This window comes from Camelus ferus, chromosome 14 (genome assembly GCF_009834535.1).
Source record: "Camelus ferus isolate YT-003-E chromosome 14, BCGSAC_Cfer_1.0, whole genome shotgun sequence".
Lineage (NCBI taxonomy): Eukaryota > Metazoa > Chordata > Mammalia > Artiodactyla > Camelidae > Camelus > Camelus ferus.
This window is the reverse complement of record NC_045709.1, coordinates 24,814,548-24,819,880: the sequence shown is the minus strand read 5'-3', so window position 1 is coordinate 24,819,880 and position 5,333 is coordinate 24,814,548.

The window sequence follows — 5,333 nt, the reverse complement described above, 5'->3', positions numbered from 1 at the left end:
CTCTCCTGTCAGGAGCCGTGAAAGGAGCTGCAGAGGCTCGGCCTCAGGAAGGGGAGGGTGGGGGCGGGGTCCTGCTGCAGCTGCTCCAGGGCTTCCGGGGCTGCCAGGTGCAGAAGGACACCCGTCTCTCCACCATGACTGCAACTGGCAGAATTAGAATCAAAATGTAAAGATGATGAAAAAGTAAATTTCAGACAATTTCAAGTATTTTCTCTGAATTCAAGTCACCCTAAATGAATGTGATTCTTCTGGAAGCCTGACTTTCTGAGCCCTGGGGCAACTCTGCCAGTGAGAGGGCTCCACCGCTGCCACGCTGGACAGAGCAGCCTCCTCCTGGCTGCTTGACCACGTGCCAGGCCCACAGGCCACACCTACGGGGGACTGAGTCCCGGCCAGACCCACCCTCCCACCTGAAGGCCAGACCCTCCATTCAGTGCAGGTGGAGTGGACCCTTCTCACGTTTCATGTGTTTTCTCAATTGGAGGAGGGGGTGCAATTTGTTTTCCAGTTGCATTTTCTTCTTTTTCTTGAAGGGAAGGATGTGTTGCCAAAAATACTCATGAACTGCTTCCTTGTTTTCCTGAGGGAGAAAACGCTTTCTTTATTTTGCAGTAGCATCCACATTGAAGTGGTAGCAAGGACCCAGGGGCTGAGAGCCTGGGGCCTATCCCTTCCCAGGTTCCTAACGAGCTCACAGGCATCTGGAGGGTCTCCCAGACCCTGCCCCAGGACTCCAAGCACACATCCTGCAGTTCGTGCCCCTGAGGGACCACAGCTTCAAGGGCCCTGAGACAGTGTCTGCAGCCACAGTAGTGCCATCGAAGGCAGCCCGGGGCCTTCCTGGCAGGCATGCCTGTTGGTCCTCCTCCAGGGACTGGCTGCTCTGCTGACCCCCGACCCAGCCAGCACCTGCTTCCAACCCTGCAGATGGCAGGGCTTTGCCAAAGGCCACCCTTCTACCCTAAAATAGCACAAAAGCACTGGCGGTCTCACTGCCTCCTCTAGCCAGATAAAAAAATAGTAAGTCAGGGTAGAGACCCGGGCAGGAGGGGCTTCCCCACTGCTGCTCTGGTCCCACTGCGCCCCAGCGTGGAGGTCTTCTCTGCACGCTGGGAGCCCCTGTGGCCCGACCGCATTTACTGGTTTCCCAGTAAAGACTCAGATCCGCTCTTGCTCCACTGGGCTTGAAGGCAAAGGAGAAGCGGCTCCTTTTGGGTTCCTAGACTGTGCGTGCAGGGCCTGAGACCCCACAGTGTGCACTGCTCTCTCTGGCCGGGGTCTCCCCTGCGGAGCCTGGGCGGCCCAGGCTGCGGATGCAGTGTGGGGCCACGTGACCAGAGGACGTGGGATCCGGGGCGAGCTGTTTAGATAAAGAGGCCGAGGGGTGCATGTGTGTTTGCCAGCGACCCTGTCTCGAGCAGTGGGTGATGTGTCACTGAATTCTCAATGCTCAGTGGTTGAGAGAAGACGCCTCAGAGGGGAGGCGTGGGCTCTGGGTGGTGTGATCAGGGCCACTTTGCACATCAAGTGGATTTTTTAAAGTAACCACACAAATGTGATACATCCATTTTGAAAATTAAAAATCGCTTCATTCTCACCTATAATAAATTAGCTTTTCCAGGACGTCTTCTAGGCTCTGTGCTCACTCCTGATCCTACAGACTGTGACGGGAACAATTTTACATTTGCTTTCCTGGGTTTGTAATCTTCCCAGGCGTCATTCAGCTGCACTACCTCCCAGCAAGCCAATACGCACAGGTGACCTTCACCTGCAGAGGACGCCGCAGGTGTGCCCCTCCACTAGCTGTGAAGTCAGCAACACTGAAGGTCATCATTTGTGTATACAGCTCTCCTTTCTTCTGGATTAATTCCCTAAGAACATCTCCAGAGGAGGATTAATAGGCCTAAGTGAATCTTTTCAGGACTAACATTCTTGAGAAGTGACTGAGTAACTGAGGCTACAGATAACTCCACCATCACTAATTACCGGCAACTAAAATTCCTTGTGTTCAGAACAAACCGACAAAGACGTCCAATGTACCCTAAAAGCGCACCTGAAGGTCACAGGAGCAGCTCTGTCTTGCTGCTGACCTCAGAGCCTCATCCCCTCACCCCAGACACGTGGGGCTCTTGGGTGTCTTTGTTCATCCTTAGCTCAGTGCCCTCGCCAGCACTGTCTGTACGGTCACGGTCCTTCAAAACTTGTGGAGACTTCTTTACAGCTCAGCGTGTGGTCAAAGTTTGCAAATTTTGTAAATGTTCCTCCTGTACTGAAAACTTTTGTGGTTTCCTGTACCCTGCAGATGTTTCCAATTTCATCTTTTTCCCCCTTAAAACATAGTAAGCCTCATTGTCCTTAATGTGTCCCATGACTTCAGTGGGAAGGAGAGTCCCTGGGAGTCTGTTCTGGGGTTTCTGGTGGTTCTACTGCTGTCATTCACTTTGCAGGAAGCTCGTGCCCTGGAGACACTGGGAGAATCTGAGGCCTTGGAGGAGAGCCATCACCTTTCCTCTGCATCCTGGGACGCCGCCAGCCCAGGGCCACACAGCCAGTCTCACGGTTTGCGGGTAACTGGCAGCCAGGCTGGCTGAGCGGAGCTGCAGGAGCTCCCGCATCCTCCTCTGTTCTACAGTAACCTGCCATTGCTCCCAGAGATTGTTTCTGATTCACACCTCTCCTGATGGTGCAGCCCTTGTCTCCCGCTAGGCTCCCCACGTGTCTCTCTCTCGCAGAGATCCCCACTTTTCAGGACCACGAGTGTCCCCAGGAAGAGCCCTGTGTGCTGGCCCAGGACCCTGGTTTCTTTGGCCATGTCCTCCAGACTCCCGATCCCTGTGTCCACTCCCAGACGCGTAAGTGACAATGCCCAGGATTTCAGGTGTTCTCGGCGTTGGGAAAGCAGCCCACGCCTGTCACTGCACGGAGGTACGCAGCTTCTCCAGTGACCCGTGCTCATCAGAGGCCGCTGGGTCACACAATTATTTCTGAGAACAAATATCTGTGAGCTCATTTCCCTCCAAGAGTGAATGAGTTTGAGGTATTGAGATGGTTTTTAAACTACTCTGTCCTGAGAAAGGAGAGGGAGCCTGTGCTGCGTGTATCTCACTGCTCCAGTGGGAGGGCAGAGGGACAGAAATGCCAAAGCGAGAGCCACAGGATGCGTGACTGGGATTGTGAATGTTTCAAGTCACGAATGCCCAATATGGCATGTACCATACAAGTCCTGTGCAACGACTGTGCGTAGTCATGGCGTCCCTCGGTAACAGTTCAGGGCATTACTAATAAACTCAATTCCTAGGTCAATATTGGGCCAACACACTGATTAAGGCTGATCTGAACACACAGGTATCACATGAGTAATCCAATCAAGAACAGGCTTTGGTGTTTATTTTCTGCAGAGCATAAAAAGAAACTGTGTGATACTAAACATTCAAACCCAGCCCAATATTAAAAAACTCTCTACCCAAAAGTTCACAAAATGCAAAGTGGTATCATGGATTGGGTCTTGGACAGAAAAAGACACCAGAGGAAGCTAACATTGTCTCTTACTAATGATTAAACTCCGACCTTCCAGTCATCCACTTTAATGGTAATTCTTTGATGTGTAGAAACCCTTGTCAGCCTTGCGTATTATTTCCTCAGGACCAATTCCAAGGAGCTACTGGCTAACTGACTTTTCTGGTTGGATCTGGTTGAGAACATGTTAGGAACTGAAACTTGGTTTGAACCTGGGTGAGTGGGTAGGTGGGTGCTTGGGAGGCAGACCACCCAGCTGATGGGACCTTTCTGTTTTTGGGGGCAAGTCTGATTATTCCAGGCCCACCATCAAGTCCACTCAGACAGCAAACACTGACTGAGTGGCTGGGCAGTGAGAGTCAGCCGGGGTGGAGGGTCAGTACACAGCCCAGGGGTGTGTGCATTTATACAGCCCAGTTCCTACTTTGCCCCTTGTCCATGGTCTGTCCACACGAGTGCCAGCAAACTGTACGAGCTGCCTCCCAGCTGCCCCCAGCCCCCTGCAGGACACAGAGCATCGTCAGAAACCTCTCAGCGAGTGGCCAACTGGCTACAGGAAAAGGAAGACACGAGTCATGTAGACCAGCCCCACAGCTGGGGAGTCACTCACAAACATCAGGCCATTTTCCATCACTAGTGACCCATCTTCACGGAGCATCTGCTGGACATCGGGCTTGATCAATGACCGTAACTGGGTAAAGAAAGTGAATTGTTTTAACAGAATCCTCTGAATATGGTGTGTAGGTTTCATAGGCCCAGAAGTCTTAATGAAGCCTGTTACCTCGAAGGGCTACTGTATTTTATGTAGTAATTTTTACGTCTATCTTCTACTGTACGCACATAGTTTTCTTTTAAAAAATTTTTACTGAAGTGTTGATTTACAATGTTAGTTTCAGGGGTACAGCAAAGAGAGCCAGTTACACATGTACATACACATATATATTTTCTTTTCAGATTCTTTCTCCTTTGTGCGTTATTACAAGAAATTGAACACAGTTCCCTGTGCTGCACAGTGGGACCTTGTTGCGTATAGTTTTCTGAAGTTAATACCCATGAGAAATTCTGAGCTAAACTAAATTAGTTCTTTGAAAAACTCAATAGCTTTTTAACTGTCAGCACATCAGCAAGTTTATCAACCTGCAGAGTCTTCCGCCACACTTCTGAAGATCCCTAGAAGCACGCTGTGGCTCCGCCGCCCACAGCAGGGCAGAGAGAGTCCTGCTGTAGTTTATCCACATCTTATTTTTCCCAAGTCTGATGCAGCTTAAGCTCGGCTGATTCTCTTTCAGACTGACAGCCACAGAATCATGCTGACATGGGGAACGTGGCGCTTCCTAAGATGCCCACTTCTTACACACAGCTGAGCCGTGAGTTCCCAGACACTAGTTCTGCACCAAGGTTTCCTGTAGTGGACACTGTGATGTAATGAAGACGTGGGCTCTGCAATGAAAATGATACTGCTGTCTTGTCATTCACCAGTCCCTCTGCTCATGTCATCTCCAGCACTGTGCACATGACTTTGACAGTGACGGCGACTCAGTGGTTAACCCACCATCACTTCATTTGTCCCACAGAAACCACCCCAACCAGGTAAAAGCCAGGGAGAGTGGAAAGGCCTAGAGCAGCTGGAGCTTTCTGTAGCTGATTTTCCAGTCCATCAAGAAAACCCGATGAGACTCTGCCACTGAAGCCACAAATAAAAATATCTGGAGTGTCCAAATTATTACCAAACTCCAAGACAGAAGAGAAAGAGGCTGAGGGAGGGAGGAGGGGGGTGGGGAGATGTGGAGAAGGAGGGGGAAGGGGGAGGAGGAGAG